Below are 19,749 nucleotides of genomic sequence, written 5' to 3'. Positions count from 1 at the left end.
TGCTCGTGCCTGCAAGCTCCTGAACCTGGTTCAGCGAATCCACACCATGTCATCGTCACCGGCGACGGCCTCGCCTGATGGAAACTTGCAAGCCGACATAGATGACATTATCACGCAGTACCACAGTGTATTCGATGGAATGGGCACGCTCCCATACCGATATAAAATCCTGCTCAAGCCGAACCCTGTAATTCATGCACCACGCTGTGTGTCGACACCCCTCAAGGATCGTCTGAAGAAGCAATTACAGGACCTCCAAGACCAGGGCATCATCTCAAAGGTCACAGAGCCAACAGACTGGGTCAGCTCCATGGTCTGCATAAAGAAGCCGTCAGGGGAGCTTCGAATCTGCATTGACCCCAAGGATCTAAACCGCAACATCATGCGGGAACATTACCCGATACCAAAACGTGAAGAGTTGACCAGTGAGATGGCTCATGGCAAATTCTTTACTAAGCTGGACGCCTCCCGGGGCTTTTGGCCAATACAGCTGGACGCGTCCAGTCGCAAGCTGTGCACGTTCAACACCCCGTTCGGTCGTTACTGCTACAACTGGATGCCTTTTAGTGTCATATCTGCCTCCGAAGTATTTCACCGCATCATGGAGCAGATGATGGAGGGCATCGAGGGGGTGTGAATATATGTTGACGATGTCATTATCTGGTCCACAACGCCCAGGAACACATCGCTTACCTCAAGAAGGTATTCCAGACAATTCATGAACACGGTCTCCAGGTCAACAGGGCCAAGTGCTCATTTGGTCAATCGGATATTAAGTTCCTAGGTGACCACATCTCGCAGCAGGGTGTGCGCCAGACGCCGACAAGGTCTCGGCGATCAACGCCGTGAAGATCCCGAAGGACAAGAAGGCGATCCTCCGCTTCCTCGGGATGATCAACTTCCTCGGGAAATTCATTCCCAATACGGCACCCCACACCACGGCCCTCCGCCATTTCGTCAAGAAGTCGACGGAATTCCAGTGGCTGCCAACGCATGAAGAGGAATGGCATGAGCTGAAAGCAAAGCTCACCACAGCCCCAGTTCTAGCGTTCTTCGACCCAACCAAGGAAACCAAGATATCAACTGATGCAAGCCAGGACAGCATTGGGGCGGTGCTCCTTCAGCGAGATGGCTCCTCGTCCTGGGCTCCAGTGGCGTATGCCTCCAGGGCCATGACGCCCACTGAGCAACGGTACGCTCAGATTGAGAAGGAGTGTCTGGGCCTCCTGACAGGGATAGTCAAGTTTCATGACTATGCTTACGGCCTGCCAAAATGCCCGGTAGAAACGGACCACAGGCCTCTAGTCCACATAATCCAGAAGGATTTAAATGACATGACACCTCGGTTACAGCGAATTCTTCTTAAGCTACGGCGCTATGACTTCGAACTTGTCTACACGCCAGGCAAAGAGCTGATCATTGCAGATACCCTATCCGGGTCCATTACCACATCTGTGAACAAAGTGACTTCATCTGCCACATAGAAGCGCAAGTGCAATTGTGTGCCACCAACCTCCCAGCCTCTGATGAATGGGTGGTTCAAATTCGTGAGGAGACGGCCAAGGATCCTCTGCTGCAGCGTGAGATGCAGCACCTTACCAATGGTTGGCAGAAGGGACAATGTCCCCAGTTCTATAACGTAAAAGACGACCTGACGGTGGTGGAGGGAATCCTTCTGAAACTCGACAGGATCGTTATTCCTCAGAGCATGCAGGCTATGGTGCTGGGCCAACTCCATGAGGGTCACCTTGGGGTCGAGAAATGCCGACGCAGAGCTCGGGAGGCAGTCTATTGGCCGGGCATCAGCCAAGACATTGCCGACACAGTCCTCAACTGCCCTACCTCTCAGAAGTTTCAACCAGCTCAACCCAAGGAAACGCTGCAACAGCACGTGATCGTGACCTCTCCGTGGTCCAAAGTAGGTGTAGACCTTTTCCACGCCAAGGGGCGTGACTACGTACTCCTGGTCCACTACTTCTCCAGTTACCCAGAAGTGGCGAAACTGTCCGACCTCACGTCGAAGGCGGTAATCAAAGTCTGCAAAAAAACGTTCGCCAGGCATGGGATACCGCTCACGGTAATGAGCGACAACGGTCCTTGCTTTTACAGCCAAGAATGGTCTGATTTTACACAGTCCTACAACTTCCGTCACGTAACCTCCAGTCCCCACTACCCGCAGTCAAACGGGAAGGCTGAGAAAGGGGTCCATAGTGTAAAGCAGTTGCTGTGCAAAGCTGCAGACTCAGGCTCCAACTTCAACCTGGCGCTGCTGGCATACAGGGCAACCCCACTGTCCACTGGGTTGTCTCCAGTGCAGCTGCTCATGAATCGCACTCTGAGGACCACAGTTCCAGCCATCCATGTTCCAGACCTTGACCACCTCACGGTCTTACAGAAAATGCAGCAGTCCCGGGCCCAACAGAAGGCCACATACGATGTTTATGCAACGGATCTACCCGAGCTCCAGACGATCATGTTCGCGTCCAGTTGCCTGAGGGCGGCTGGTCAGCCACAGCTGTTGTGATCAAATAAGTGGCCCCAAGATCGTTTCTTGTCCGCATGGCTGATGGCTCCCTGCTACGGCACAACAGACGGGCACTGCGACGAGTCCCACGCCCACTACCTGACCAAAGTGCCCCGCTGCCTACGATGCTTCCTCCAGACGTACCCTGCCACGAGGCCACCGATCTACCAGCGATCCTGCCAGCCCCCGCGACCACCGCGATGGCAGCGATCCCGCCTATCCACGTGCAGGCGGCTCCTGATCCACCTCTGCGCCGATCGACAAGAATTTGTCGTCCACCACAAAGACTGAATCTGTAGACTGAACATTTGTACAGTTTGTGACTTCATCAATTTAACCTCTGTAAATATTGTTTCGTTTGCCATGTATCTGCACTATTTACACCTTTCTATGTATATTCGTTCATTTAGACAACTTTTGTATATAGTCAGGCATATGTATATATATACGCACGCACACCTTAGTATTTATTTATCTAAAAAAAAGGGGGGGAGGTGTCATAATATCCACTCATGTATATAATGAGGTGCAGACAGGCAGTGATGGACACATAGGATGACCAATAAGCACACAACACAGTGCAGCCAATCACCAGACAGGACACTACCACTATAAAGCCAGAGGGCACTAGGTTTCCCGCTTTCTCTGGACCCAGCCACTGAGACAGTCAGAGTCCACGAGCTAGACAATGCAAACACCATGCGGTAGCTAGTTAGTCTGGTCAAGCTACTACTAGGTCTCCAGTCAGTTCTGTATAGTGTCGACCCACAGCTGAATATGTTTATCAGTTCTGTCGTTGAATAAAACAGTGTTGGATCTTCTTCAGTGTTAGACGTCTGTTTCTAGCTTCCCTGCATCAAGTGAAGTCCACATCGAACCAACCTGCCTAACACATCATGATTCACTTACGTCCTTTAGCGGAGGAAATCTGCCGTCCTTACCTGATCTGGCCTACATGTGACTCCAACGCCACAACAATGTGGTTGACTCTTAACTGCTCTCTGCATTGGTATGTCACCGTTCCTTCATTATCGCTGGGTCAAAACCCTGGAACTCCCTCCCTAACAGCGCTGTGGGTGTACCTACACCGCGTGGACTGCAGCGGTTCAAGAAGGCTGCTCACCGCTACATTCTCAAGGGTGAAAAGGGGTGGACAACAAATGCTGGCCTAGCCAGTGAAACCAACATCCAATAAATGAATAAAATAAGATCTGCAATCCTCCTTTAAAAGAACAACTTGCATTTATATAGTGACTTTAGTGTGGTAAAAGGTCGCAAAGCACTTCACAGGAGCATTAATGAATAAATTTTGACACCGAGCTGCATCAAGAGACATTAGGACAAGTGACCAAAGATTGATAAAGGAAGTAGAATTCAAGGAATGTCTTAAATGAGGGGGGGGGTAGAGAGGCAGTGAGATTTATGAAGGTAATTCCATGATTAAAATTGGGGAAGCACAAGCCAGATTTCATACAGTCCCTGCAGAAGGAGGCCATTCTGAAAGAACTCTCCACCTAGGCCCACGCCCCCACCTCATCCCCATAACCCAGTAACTCCACCTAACTTTATGGGCACTAAGGGGAAATTTATCGTAGCCACTCCACCACATCTTTGGAACGTGGGAAGAAACCAGAGCACCCGAAGGAAACCAACGCAGGCACGTGGAAAAGGCACAAACTCCACACAGACAGTCACCCGAGGCCGGTATCAAACTTGGGTCCCTGGTGCTGTGAGGCCGCCGTGCTGACCACTGTGCCACCGTACCGCCAGACGTAGGATGGCAGAGATCTCGGGGTGTCGTCAGGCTCGGGGAGTTTGAAGAGTGAGGGAGAGTACGAAGACATCGGGGGGTGTTTGAAAACAAGGATGAGCATTTTGAATATGCAGCGCTACTGAATCCAGCGTAAGTCAGTGTGTTCGACTTCAACTCCGTTTTCCATTGCTCCATTAACGTTACATGCCTGAGAGCTCTGTGATTTGTAGGAGTAGTTGAGAAGGAAGCAAGAACCAAAATACGAAGCATATTTGAATTGAACCTGAGTTATATTTTCCATAACCATTGCCATAGAACGTACTCCGTTACACAGTCTAATGGAATATATTCCTATCTGATTTTGTGTATAGGTTTGTGGCAAAGATTAGTAATATATAAATGGGGAATAACGTTAAAAGTTTGTATTTGTCAAACTTTCAGGCTGATGTGAATTAAATATGTTCAGAGTGATTAATAAACAATGCAATCCGAGGGAATTTGGGCTGGCGCACGAGAAGAATCTGGTGGGAATTGAAAAACAAATATACTTTTCTTGTGTGCAAATGAAAACCTGAGTATTTATGTGACTATAAATCTAATTAGGCAACTGTGAATGTTATTAATATTCCAGCATCTGTACAATGCTTCCATCAACTAGGAATAATTTAATTTTGTTGAATTTAGCAAACACATGATTGGAATACTCTAACCGAAAAGCACTGGCTGCTTTGAAATGATTTTGATTCAGTTCAGAAATGATTAAGAAAGCGCAATGTCATCTCTGCCCTTTCACATGCTCTGCCTTTCTTTCTTCTTGGTTCAGGTGGCGGACCAGAGAGGACAGACTTGGCCAAGTGGTGAAGAGCAATTGAGAAGCAAGAGGCAAATCAAGTTGGAGTTGCTTTCAACGATATTGTAATAACCACCAGGAGATCCACGGGGACGACCCGATTGATCTCCCCGTGAGGCTCGTGGAATACCAGCTCCCCCGCTGAGGGGCGATGGCTGAATAGCCGGGGCTCGTTAAAATAAATCTCACCGATAAAATCCGACCAGTAAGTGAACCGATAACTTCGGATAGTCCCGGTTGTGACTAGGTGCACTCCCCGCCGCTTCACGGCTTTGTTTTGGCGTGTTGGATAAACCTTTCTGTTTAAACACTTCTCGGGACTGCTGTGATACTGTGACGAGGAAAAATTATTCTACACGCGGCGATTCTGGACGTCCAGACCACGGCTGAATCTCGCTGCAGAGGAGCAAGGTCAGAATGCAGCTCTTCGGGAGGCTCAATGCTTTTGACGCAAGCGTGGAAGACTGGGCCCAGTACGCTGAGCGAAGGCGTTACTTTTTTAGGGCAAACACGTTTATAGGGGGATGACCGCCAGAAGGTGATATTCCTGACTGCCTGTGGGGCCCCCACATTTAGCATCATCAAAAACCTGACCTACCCTGCAGCCCCAGATTCCAAAACGTTTGACGAACTGGGAGCACTCGTGGCGGACAATTATGACCCCAAACAATCGGTAATTGCCAAAAGGTACGGTTCAATTCGGCCTGACGAACCCTGGGGGAGTCAGTCACATGATTTTCGGTGCTTCTATGCAAGCTGGCCGGGCACGATATTATGGGCTTTCCCGTCTGGAGATGCTGAGAGCCCGCCTTGTGTGAGGAATCAACAACATGACGGTCCAATGTAAGTAGCTGGCTGAACCATCTTTGGATCTGAAAAGGGCTATAGAGATATCGCTCTCGCGTGACAACGCGGAGGAGGCAGTCCAGGAACTGGATGGAATAATGTTGGATGCCCCTCCCCTCCTGCGCATTCAGACAAACTGCGCACCATAAGATAATAATCTTTATTATTAGGGTTACAGGTAGGCTTATATTAACACTACAATTACTGTGACAATCCCCTAGTCGCCACATTCTGGCTCCTGTTCGGGTACACAGAGGGAGGACTCAGGGTATTAATAAACCAGGTGGATTTTTTAATATGATCAACAATGGTTCCATGGTCATTATTAGATTATTAATTCCGTTTTTTTTATTGAACTCAAATTTCACCATCGGCCATGGTGGGATTTGAACCCAGGTCCCCAGAGCAGTACAAGAGGTCTCTGGATTACTCCTCCAGTGACAACACCGCTATGCCACTGCCTTCCCCATGTATGGCACACGAACAGGCCATTCAGTCCAACTAACCCATGCTGGAGTTTATACTCCATGTCTGCTTTGTCACATCCTATATGCCAATTCTTCTATTCCTTTCACCCGTGTGGAAGTATCTTGGGAATTTGATAAGCACCTGAAGTTGAAAAGAAATTGAGGAGCTCCAGAGAAAGGAGCGGTGAGTGGGGATGGCAAACTTGCTCTTGCAGCGAGGCAGCACAGGCCTGAAGAGTTGGTGGGACTCCTTCTACGTTTTGACCATTCTATGATCATGTCCAGCTTCACTTAAAATTAATCTCTGTTATTTGCCTGCGGTCGTGAGTTCCATATTGTCAGTACTCTCTGCATAAATACCGTGCTCTCGGCATGGTAGCACAGTGGTTAGCACTGGATAAAAGCAAATTACTGCGGATGCTGGAATCGGAAACAAAAGAGAAATTAGTGGAAAATCTCAGCAGGTCTGGCAGCACCTGTAGGGAGAGAAAATAGCTCACATTTTGAGTCCCTTCACAGCGCCAGGAACCCAAATTCGATTCCCGGCTTGGGTCACTGCCTGTGCGGAGTCTGCACATTCTCCCCGTGTCTGTGTGGGTTTCCTCCGGCTGCTCCCGTTTCCTCCCACAAGTCCCGAAAGATGTGCTTGGGAGGTGAATTGGGCATTCTGAATTCTCCCTTCGTGTACTCGAACAGACGGCAGAATGTGGCGACTAGGGGATTTTCACAGTAACTTCATTGCAGTGTTAATGTAAGCCTACCTGTGACAATAATAAAGATTATTTTTTATAAAGAAGTTTCTCCTGAATTCCTTATTAGATTTATTACTGACAATGTTGGAAAGGGATAAAGTATTGAATGAGGCTGTTCAGCCCATTGTACTGTATGGGCCAGGGTTTTAGAGAACCGCAGTGTATCATGGAGTTCACCTGACCCACAACTTTTAATAGATTGTGGTATGGGGAGCACACGGCCCACTCTACAGGTGTGGTATAGCAGAAATGGAAAAGTATTTTTTAAAGCAAAACAATGTTTATTCTATGAACTCAAGTTAACCTTTTTGAAATATACAGTGAACTACTTAGCAACCATTAATTCAAATACAACCCCCAAAGAATACAACACTAAGTAATGCTTAATAACTTCCCAAACAACATCCAGAAGACAAAAGAAACACCTTTTAACAAAAGCACATTAGGTTTACATTCACTACTGAGAACATTTATAACTCTGAATTCACCAAATGATCAAGAGATAGTCTTTTCATGGCAGAGAGATCAACAGTACACCTGCTCTGTCTGGCTTCAGCTCCAACACTGAAAACAAAACTAGAACACACCCTGCAGCCTACTCAAAAAGGAAAGTAAAAAGCTGACAGACAGCCCAGCTCCACCCACTCTCTGGCATCACTGCAGTAATAAACACCCATTTCTTAAAGGTACTCTCACTACAGATATTTAGATACACACCCATTTATAAACACCCATTTCTTAAAGGTACTCTCACATGACAGTACATGCCTTACTGAAGGAGCTACCTGATCTCCAGATGGAGAAATGAAGAGATTGATTCAAGATGGTGTGCAGATTAAAGCCAAAGAAGAATCCATCTGAAATCAATAAATACAGAATACAAAAGGTAATGGTTTCACAATCCTTTTGCATTGAAATCAAACTTCTAAACATGAATTTAAATATAAATAAGCATATTTGGAAAGACCTTTCCCGCAGTAGGTTGATGACAGGAACGGATGTAAAACAATTCTCTTTTCTGATTCTACACCAGAATTATTTGTAGATCAGCAATCATGCTGTGTCATATCCTGGTTCTACACCTCTGATGAATGACAAGGCAAAACCCGTCGTACAAGCTTTTTGGAGTGTGAGGGAAGGGATAAATCACTCCCCTTCCAGCATCTAATGCTACAGTTTAATCTGAAGTCTGGGAAAATCTGTCACCACTGAGATTAAACTCCCAGTTCCCTGGAGATTTATTTTCCCATCTGACTCTAAGTCTGCAGAAACCTGAAGACTCGATCACGATTGACAAGCTGTGCAGGCTGACGACTGTTTCAGGCTCCTCCTGAATGCGATGATAGTGACTTTTATTGGAGTGGCAGAAGTGGGTTTGAACAGGAGTCTTGTTCGACGCCGTTGTTAACTCAAGTAATTAAAAACCTTCAACAGCTAAAAATTAAAAAAGCTCTCATGCGTGGACTATTCAAGGTGAATAGCGGAGATGCACTTCGGGGATAGTGGAGAAACACATGAGGGAGAAAGAAATAGAAGGAAATGTCGATCAGCTGAAAGGAGTGAAACATAAGGGCCAGCATTGACTAGTAGGGCCGAATGGTCGGGCTATGCTGTAATTATCTGGTGAGGTTGATTAAGTGATAAATACTGACAAGGACATTGTGAATAACTCATATTTGAGTGCGATAACGGAATCCTTTATGCCCATTCCCGGCAGCATCCCATGAAGCAGTGGGTTTAAATTCTTACTTTATTATATATTTAAAATTGCATTTACTTCTGCAGTTCAAGTGAATATTCCAGGAATTAATCTTTTTCTCATCCTTGAGTATATTTATTACTGTAATATTAGTGTTTGATTATCACAGCACATGATAAGCAGCTAAAATTTCCCAGGGGAAGAGATTTCCTGCAGCTGCCTAGAATTTGAGGGTTTATCTGATTAAGCAAGTCCGGTGAGACAATCCATTTCAGGATTTAAATTTCGATGAATGAAATTGTAACAAATTGTGTGTAGATCACGGCCTGTATTTTTTTGTTATTAATGGGAAATAAATACATTTTAAACAGAACACAAAATTAGAAAAGGATGCATTAGAATAACTAGATTCAATTAAATTCTGGCAGAGCTGTCTAATAAATTCATTCTCTTACATCTGGGTGTCTGTAGAAAGCGTTAGATGGACAGCGTTTATTTTTCAGTTGAGAGAATGATGTAAGGAAGGTGCTTCACAGCCAATGAGACACATTTTCAGGCGCAGCCACTGATGAAAGACAGAAACATTGTAGTCAGAGTTACGCACAGCAAGCTCCCACAGACAGTTAGTTGATAAATTACCAGATAATCTGGTCTATTGTTTAGCCATTGACTGAGGGTTAGGTTCGATATCACACCCAAAAAGCAGCGTCACCAACAGTGCATCATTCCATCAGTACTGCACAGGGTCCAGCGACCAAGATCATGTGCTCAAGTCCTTGGAGGTGGACTTGATCACACAACCTCCTGTCACAGAGGCAAGAGCCATAGTTGACTCCCGAGCAATGGAGAAGGCTGTCGCACAGTGGTCTTGTCACTGGACTAATAATCCAGAGACCTCAAAGTGACACTGTGGGGGCACAGGTTCAAATCCCACCACGGCAATTGGTGAAAGTTGAACTCAATTTTTAAAAAATTAGATTTAAAAGTCTGAGGATGACCATTGTCCATTGTTGTAAAAAGCCCATCTAGGTAATGGAAAGAAAACTGTGGGTAGGTAGGTCTGGCCTACACGTGTATCCTGACCCAAAGCAATTGACTCCTAAATGCCCTCTGAAATGGCCATGGTAAGTCACTCACTTCAAGGGCGGTTAGGGATGGACAATAAATGCTGACACAGCCAGCAATGCCCTGATCCTGTGAATGATCAAAAAACAAAATGATCTTCTCTTGGTGAAGAGCCTAGTCAATGGGAGGTCTGTTCAGAGTGACTGTGCTGATTCAGTGACTCAAATCGCCTGAGGAAGGAGCTGTGCTCCAAAAGCTAGTGATTCGAAAGAAACCTGTTGGACTTTAATCTGGTGTTGTAAGACTTCTTATTGTGCTCACCCCAGTCCAATGCTGGCATCTCCACATCAAAAAACATCGATAGAGGCTCATTATGAGTCTATCTTGAAATACAATTCACACGGGCACTTCTAGTGGTGGTATGTAGGGAGTAGTCACACACAAGGCAGCTCCCGTCAGGGTAGTTTATGTTTGCCCTTTTCGCCAGTTTTTTGGGGGTTTTTTTGGCTAAAGCTTGGCTATTTCAATTGGATCAGGTCCCCACACAAGACAGATGCCCAGAAAGTCCCGAGAAGGAAGGAAGCCGGCAAGTATTTGGAACCCTCTCCAGGTTCTTCGGTCAGGAAAATGGGAGAGGTCACTACCGCGATTCCGGCCAATCAATTGATGGCTGAGATGCTCACAGGCATCTTGGCAATGGAATTTCAGCAGCAGTGGCGGGCTGTCTCCGAGGACCGCCACAAGTCAAAAGAAGAGGGGTGGGATTCTGCGGGAATCGGGGGGCGGGCAACTCTGGCGGGAAGGAGTGGCGTGAACCACTCCGGCGTCGGGCTGCCCCGAAGGTGTGGAATCCTCTGCACCTTCAGGGCCTAGGCCGGTGCCGGAGTGGTTTGCGCCCCGCTGGCCGGCGTGGAAGGGGCTTGGCGCCACGCCAACTGGCGCCGAAGGGCCTCCTGCTGGCCGGTGCGAGTTGGCGCATGCGCGGAAGCGCCAGCGTGTGCTGGCATCATCCCAGCGCATGTGCAGGGTGGGTTCATCTCTATGTCGGCCATCGCGGACTTTTACACCAGCCGACGTGGAGGAATAGAGTGCCCCCACGGCACAGGCCCGCCCGTGTATCGGTGGGCCCCGATTGTGGGCCAGGCCACCGTGGGGGCACCCCCGGGGACAAGACCCCCGCACCTCCCCCCTCCCCCCGAGGATCCCGGAGGCTACCCGCAGAGCCAGGTCTCACCGGTAAGTACCTACTCTAATTTACGCCGGTGGGGCTGGCCGAAAACGGGTGGCCACTTGGCCCATCGCGGGCTGGAGAATCGCCGGGGGGCTGCTGCCAACGGCCACCGACCGGCGCGCCGCGATTTCCACCCCCGTCAAATCCCCGGCGCCGGAGAATTCAGCAGCCAGCGGGGTGGGATTCACGCCGCCCCCCCCCCCCCCCCGGCGATTCTCCGACCCGGCGGGGGGGTTGGAGAATCCCGCCCTAGGTCTCTAGCTCCTATTCGGTCGGCGTTGCAGAAGACTGGCAAAGTGATAAAGGCGCATGATGTGCCGATACATGGTGTGTAGGCGGCTCTCATGTGGCAGAGCAATCAGATCGTCTCCTTGGAAGCTGAGATGGCAATAATAGCTGATATCAATAAAACACTGAGGGCAAAGGTGGATGATCTGGAGAATCGCTCTGGGAGACAATCTTAGAAAATCAAGTTGCTGGAGGGAATGGAAGGCCGAAATGCAAAGGGCTATATCTCAAAGATATTTTGGGGAGATGGCAGGGGAGGGTAAATTGATAACCCCTCCTGAGCTGGATCGATCCCACCGGTCACTCAGGCAGACGCGAACCACCATGCGCAATCATCATGACGATCTGTAGTTTTCAGGAGAGGGAATGAGTCCTGGGGTGGGCGAAGGATCATTGTGGCTGCAAGTGGGAGGGCCACACCATCAGACTCTATCAGGACGTGGGTGCGGAACTGGCTAAAAAGTGGGCGGCGTTTAACAATGCCAAGGCTGTATTGTATCAGAGTGGATTTCGGTTTGGGATGATTTACACTGCACGTCACAGAGTGACGTTTGCTTCCAAGGACTATTATTTCGATGCGCCGGAGGATGAAGATGCTTTTGTTAAGAAGCATGGGCTAGGGCGATTTAATCGTAATTTTCACAGGGTCTTTCCGAGTCTGGTTATGTGGTTATGGGGATTTGTTGGGGTTTCTTGTGCAAGATTGTATTTTCTTGTTCTTGTGTGGCATGGGTGTTTTTTCTTTGATTATTAAAGTTGGATTTGGGTGGTGAGCTGGTGGTTATGGCTATTTATTTGTATACAGCTCATTTTTTTCATGTAATTTTAATGTTTCTGTTTTGTTTGGGGTGGTTGAGGTAGGGGCTGGGGTTCTTTGTTCGCCTTTTGGCGGTTTGATTGATTATTTGGATGTGGGAAGGTGTGGAGGTGGGGTGAGGAGGTAGGGATCATTTCCTTTTTAAAAAAAAATAAACTTAGTGTGCCCAATTAATGTTTTCCAATTAAGGGGCAATCCACCTGCCCGGCACATCTTTGGGTTGTGGGGGCGAAACCCACACAGACATAGGGAAATGTGTAAGCTCCACACGGACAGTGACCCAGAATCGAACCGGGGACCTCGGCGCCATGAGGCCACAGTGCTAATCCACTGCACCACTGTGCTGTCCGTAGGGGTGTGGGGAATAGTTTTCTGACGGTGATTACATTTTTTTCTCTGTTTTGTTTTGATGGGACATTTGGCAGTCATCTTGGGTGGGCCCGTTGCCTGTGCTCTTTTGGTAGTTGCTGGATTACTCCGTTTGATGGAAACGGCTGACTCTGGGTTGGGGGGGGGGGGGGGGGGGGGGGGGGGGGGGGGGGGTTGGGGGTGGTGTGGTTGTGGAAAGCCCCCAACTCGGCTTGTCACTTGGAATGTAAGGGGGTTGAACAGCCCAGTGAAACGGTCGAAGATCTTTCCTCAGCTGAAAAGTTTGAATGCTGATGTGAAGTTTCTGCAGGAGACTCATTTGTGGGTCAGGGACCAGAGGTGGATGGGACAGGTATTCCACTCGGGGTTTGATGGTAGGGCCCAGGGGGTGGCAGTTTTGATGAATAAAAGGGTTCCTTTCGACGGCTAAGATCTTGACGGACTTGAACGGAAGACATGTGATTATCAGTAGGTCTTTGGTGGGCACCTCAATGGTTCTAGTTAATGTGTATGTGCCAAATTGAGATGATACAACTTTTATTAACAAGTTACTGGCTTCTATTCCTGACTTGGACTCACACCAGTTAATTTGGTTCGGGAGGGGGGGGATCTTGAATTGCATTTTGGATCCTCGATTGGATCGATCTAGACCTAAGTCTCTGATCCCATTTTGGGTGGCAAAGGCATTATTGGCTTTTATGGAACAGATACGGGGGCGGGAAGAGTGCGGTGTCGACCCATGGCATCTTTTTTGCATTCACGTGATAAGGACATTCCTTTTTCCTCCCATATCCATCAGGTCTATTCTCGGATTGACTTCTTTGTGGTGGACAAAGCTTTCATTCCTTGGGTGAAGAGGGCAGGGTACTCAGCAATTGTGATCTCAGGCCATGCCAGACATTTTGTGGATTTGGTATTAAAGCCGGATCCTCTCAACCCCCCCCCCCCCCCCCCCCCCCCCCCCCCCCGCCGCACCGCCCCCACACACACACCCACACACCCACCACTCCGGTGGAGATTGGACACGGCGTTGTTGGCTGACAATGGATTTTGCGAGCGCATGTCCTCTGCCATTGGCGAGTGCATTAATAAGAGTGAGTCGAACTGACCTTTCACACTGTGGGAGGTCTTAAGGATTATCAGGGAGGGATAATCTCCTCCAAGGCACACCAGGAAAGGATGGCGAGGGTGGAGCAGCGGAGTCGGGTGGATTCTGTCCTTCAGGTGGACCATCCGCACTCGCTCGCACTTACACCGGAGTTGTTGGCGAGTAGGAAGAAGTAGAAGATGCAGTTTGAGTTACTCTCAACAGGTAAACGATGAGACAGCTGCAGCGCTCGAGGGGGAACATTCCAGGAACACGGGGAGAAGGCCAGTCGCCTTTTAGCACCCCAGCTGAGACGGAGGGTACCTCCCGGGAGATTGTGCAGGTAAGGGACTCGAGTGGCAGTTTGGTTTCCACCCCATTGAAGATTAACGCTGCATTTGAAGCTTTTCATCAAAGTTTTTATAGATTGGAGCCCCTAAAGGAGAGTTTGCCCATGAGACAGTTTTCCTATGGGTCACTCTTCCCAGTGGTGGAGGGGGGGGGAGAATTTTTCTTCAGCGAGAGGGTGTTGAAGAGTTGGGTTTAATGTGGTTATTTTATGTTGTATTGTTATGATTTGGTTGTATAGTGTGGTATCATTGTGCTATTATGAAAAATTTCTTCAATAAAAATATTTTTAAAAAAGGAATACAATTCACACAAACTCCAATATAAATGCCAGGTGACAAACGTAAGCATAAATGTTGTCCATGGCTGAAATTATGTTTTCTGTCCCTTTTTACTCACACCTTCTCTGCCATATTATTTGGAGATCCACGACCCTCTGTGATCACTGCACTCATCTAATTCTGATCTCCACGTCGCCCCAATTTTAATTGCTTCGCTGTTGGCTGCCATGCCTTCAGCTTCCTGGGTGCTAAACTCCAGAATTTCCTGCTGAAACCTCTCTGCCTCTCTATCTCATTGAAGGTGGCAGCACAGGTGGAGTGGGAGCAGTCAAGCATATTGCATTCTGCATATTAATAGAGGCATAGACTACAAGAGCAAGGAGGATATGCTGAAATTGTACAAGGCACTAGTTAGACCTCAGCTGGAGTATTGTGCACAGTTCTGGGAGCCACACTATAGGAAGGAGGTGAACACATTGGAGAGGGTGCAGAAGAGGTTTATAAGCATGGTTCCAGGGATGAGAAACTTCAGTTATGAAGATAGATTGGAGAGATTGGGACTGTTCTCCTTGGAGAGAAGAAGGCTAAGAGGAGATTTGATTATCATAGAATTTACAGTGCCGAAGGAGGCCATTCGGCCCATCGAGCCTGCACCAGTTCTTGGAAAGAGCACCCTACCCAAGGTCAACACCTCCACCCTATCCCCATAACCCAGTAACCCCACCCAACACTAAGGGCAATTTTGGTCACTAAGGGCAATTTATCATGGCCAATCCACCTAACCTGCACATCTTTGGACTGTGGGAGGAAACCGGAGCACCCGGAGGAAACCCACGCACACATGGGGAGGATGTGCAGACTCCGCACAGACAGTGACCCAAGCCGGAATCGAACCTGGGACCCTGGCGCTGTGAAGCAATTGTGCTATCCACAATGCTACCGTGCATTGTAAGCTTGCAACAAAAACTAGTCATAGTAATGGAGACATAGAGATGTTCAAAATCATGAGGGGACTGGACAGAGTAGATCGGGAGAAACTGTTCCCACTTACAAAGGATCAAGAACTGGAGGGTACAAGTTTATGGCGGTGTGCAAAAGGAGCAAATGTAATGTGAGAAAAAACTTTTTCACACAACGAGTGACTCGGGTCTGGAATGCACGGCCTGGAAGAGTGGTGGAGGCAGGTTCAATCGAGGCATTCAAGGGCGCATTGGATTATTATGCGTAAGGCTACAGGGAAAAGGCAGGGGAATGACACTCTCATGAAGCTCGCTTGGAGAGCTAGTGCAGACGCAATGGGCCAAATGGTCTCATTCTGTGCCGTAACAATTCTGTGATTCTGTGAACCTAATTTCCTCCTTTAAGACGCTTCTTGAGACCGACCTCTTTGACCACGTTTTTTGGCCACCGGCCCTAATCTCTTCTTAAATAGGTTTATAACATTCCCTGGATCACCTTGCGACATTTCGATACATTAAGGACATGAAATAAGTCTAAGTTGTTGTTGTTGCTGTATGTCATTCCGGTCGCAAAGTGTCTAGGGTATGAAAAGAACACCAAAGGAACAACTTTCTTACAAAGTGAAGAAATTAGACCTCAGGAGATCAGCGTCATGGTTTGAAGGTTAAAGTGATGTGTTGAAATCATCAGTTGCAGAATGGAGAGGTATGTGAAAGGGAGGAGATGATTGCTGTCCACACTCAGTACAGTTCCAGGCCCAGAATTGCTCAACGGAGATGTGTCGAATTGCTCCCGACGCTGGCCCCATACTGTCAGGACTGAAATCCCTTTTACATTTGTTTTCATTTATTTTGACACTCTTTCTTTGCACATATGGACACAGAGCTGTGGGGATGTGCTCCCATTGGGAGCTGCGTTTGAGTAATCACTGATTGCATTCTGTTGAGTCTAAAAGGTGACACAACTTATCAAGATTAGTGACGTTTGCTAAGCTTCAACCAAGGGCTCACTCAGACAGCACGCAGCTTAGATTCACCAGCTGCTCTTTCCTGTTGCTCTCTCAGAAATCTTCACCTTAATGCATCGAACCTTTAAAAAATGTTTTCTTTCATGGGATGTGGGCATTGCTGGCTGGCATTTGTTGCCCATCCTTAATTGCTTGCTCGGCCTGAGTCAACCACATTGTTGTAGGCCTGGCCAGGTAAGGACGGCGGATTTCCTCCCCTAAAGGGACATTAACGAATCTGAGTTTTTATAGCAATTGATGATAGTTTCATGGTCTCCATTACTGTGACTAGTTTTTGTTGCAAGCTTACATCTCAATGGGTTTCAATGCATTCTTTGTATTCTGAAGCAGGTTAACTACTTAGTCTTTATTAACTACTAGAACTATTTACAAAGACATAGAATTGTAGAATCCCTACAGTGTAGAAGGAAGCCATTCGGCCCACTGAGTCTGCACCGACCCTCCAAAAGAGCACCCTACCTAGGCCCACTTCCCGGCCTATTTCTGCAACCTCATAACCCCAACTAACCTGCACATCTTTGGAAAAACTAAGGGATAACTTTAGCATGGCCAATCCACCGGACCTGCGCACCTTTGGACTGTGGGAGGAAAATGCAGCACCCGGAGGAAGCCCACACGGACACGGGGAGAAAGTGAAAACTCCCCACAGACAGTCATAGTAAAGAGTACAAACTAGGAACTGCCTTCATGTTTCGGTGTGCATTCAACTTTGTGCCACAGTCACCCTGGGTGCAGGTCAAGTTGTGATGAATGTTAGAATTCCAGATATATTGGGCTGGATTCTCCGATTCTGCAGCTGTGTCCGGACGATGTGTCTGGTCTTACGACCAAGAAGTCAGCGCCACCCCCGCACCGATGCTTTGACGGTGGGGGGCTAGCAGCCGCGCCATTTAAAGCCTCCCGATATGGGCGCAGAACAGCCGTGTCCGTGGCCGTGCATGTGCACAGTGGCGGCCTGCGGCAGCTGCGCCATACAACATGGCGCTCGCCGTGCGCGGACCCGGCCTGCTAAAACCTGCCCCCCTGTCAGCCCCCTCATCACCCTTGACTGCCCCCCACCAGTTCCCCCAGTCCCCGCCGAAGCCCCCCTGCCAGTCCGCAGCCGCCACGTCAGGTTTACGAATACTGAGAGGACACGTGACTGATGACGACGGCCCATTGGCGGCGGAGCTTCAGGTAATGGCCTCAGGTGACATCCTGGGGCCGTCCCAACGGCGTGCGACGTACTCCTCAAGTGCGCCGTTTTTGCGGGGGCGGAGCATCGGAAAAACAGCACTATCCCGATTTTGGCGTAAAAAGGCAATCGGAGAATTCCCGGCCATTGTATTATATGTATTCGATGCAGTAGGAGTTAAAAGCCTGAGTTAGTGTGTGTCTGACCGTTGCAGTGACGTTTTTTAAAATCCTGGTTTGCAAGACAGCTCGTCTTTTTGGAGACAGAGGTGCCATTAATGCATTGTAAACGTTTGGGCTCATGGACTTTTATTCATATTGAGCGGGTTCCCTGGCAAATAGATAATTAGAGACATTGGGCTGGATTCTCCAGTTCCACAGCTGCGTGTTTCTCGGCCGTGCACCGTTTGCTTGTGGTGGGATTCTATACTCCCGCTGCTTGTCCAGGGAATTTCTCTTTAGATCCACTCCAGGCTGCTTGCAAACTCAGTGGTGGGCTGCACTGCCAGCAGGAAAAGTGAATCCTGATGATGGGAGAATTCCGACCATTGTTCCCGGCTCAGCAAGGTGTTGGAATTAACAGGAGGAGCCAGGGATTGAAGCAGTCAGATGTTGAGGTTTTCAGTGTTAGGTTGTGGCTGGAAGGTGAGCTGAGAAGGTTTCTGGAGCCAAAGATTCTGCATTATTCTGACAGGGTTTCAGGTCTTTTTCTTTCAAGCAGCCAAAACATCTCTCTCTTTCTCAAAGTGAAGTATTCAAGACATCTCTGTACAGCAAGCATTCCTGAGTGCTTACTGTATTTAAAAGTGGATTTTGATCGGAGACGATTCTGTTGTTTGCGGGGAAGTAAAGATAGCAGTTAAGGGTTACTGTGTCACTGTATTGAGTAACACTGTTTAAGGGATAATTGTAAGCTATTTCTTTGTGTGATGTTAAAGATATTTTAATACTGTGTTAGTAATAAGATTTGTTTTAATATACCATACCGCCATTTTTCATGAAGTCACTCCTGGAGTGAGGTATCCTTTTCGCACAGTCTTACAAAATTAAAATAAAGTATTGGGAATTCTGACGGTCTCCGAACCACAGTTGGAGTTTTGGTCCCAGATCATAATAATGTGCTCTCTTACATCACTATGTGGGTAGTACTGTACTCAGTCCCACATTAACCCCCCATGTGCCAGACCCATTTACTACAGTGTTCAATTCCAGATATTGTTGATTGAATTTAAATGCCACCATCTATCACGGGAGGATTTGAACCCTTGTTCCCGCAGTGTTAGCCTGGGCCTTTGGATTATCACTAAATGACCATCTCCCCACTTTGAAACAGCATGAAGGGTTCGGTGAAGCAGCTAAGGAGGAGGTTTATCCCAGGATGGGAGGATCAGCAACTGGACAACACAGATCTGACTGGCACAAGAGTCAGAGGGAAGATGAAGAGAATTTTTCTTCACACGGGAGAGATGTTATGATCTGGAATGGGCTGCCTGAAAAGGCGGTGGCAGCAGATTTAGAAGGAACTTTCAAAGGCGACTTGGATAAATAATTGAAAACCTACATTTACAAGGCTAAGGGGAAGAGCATTGGGAGCGGCTGTTTCAAAGAGTTGGCACCGGCAGATAAACCAAATGGTCTCCTGCTGTCCCTCTAAAATTCCATGATTCTATGTCTGCAGGTTGCTGAAATGTGTACTGTCTATGCATTTCCTGAGACTGTGTAGTGAATTTCAAAAATCACTCACTCCTATTTCCCCTCCCCTCTGGAGTCATGGGTTAACTTGGGGTTTGCACCCACAGCAGAACAATCTGCCTCCATATTGCTCAATTCTCTGCTCTTTTTTCCCAATGTGACATGAAACCGAGGGAGGCTCCGTCTGCTCTCTCAGGCGGACGCCCAAGAACCCGCCGCACTATCTCAAAGTCGCAGGGGAGGGGATTTCTCCCTGGTGCCCTGGCCAATATCCCCCCCCCAAACAATATTAAAGCAGATCGCAAATTAAAACAGAAAATTACTCAGCTGGTCGGCCAGCATCTGTTGCGAGAGAAACAGGCTTAACATTTCAGATTCATGACCTTTCAGTTAGAAAGGTCATTAGAAAATACATTTCAGGGAGAAGTTAGAAATTATTTTAAAAAGTGAAAGAGGGTGAGATGGAAAAAGGAAGAATAAAATGGCAAGGCCTGTAATAGGAAGGGAGGCGGTTGGGGGG

This window comes from Scyliorhinus canicula, chromosome 15, assembly GCF_902713615.1.
Source record: "Scyliorhinus canicula chromosome 15, sScyCan1.1, whole genome shotgun sequence".
NCBI classification, from domain to species: Eukaryota; Metazoa; Chordata; class Chondrichthyes; order Carcharhiniformes; family Scyliorhinidae; genus Scyliorhinus; species Scyliorhinus canicula.
This window is presented reverse-complemented; position numbering follows the sequence as displayed.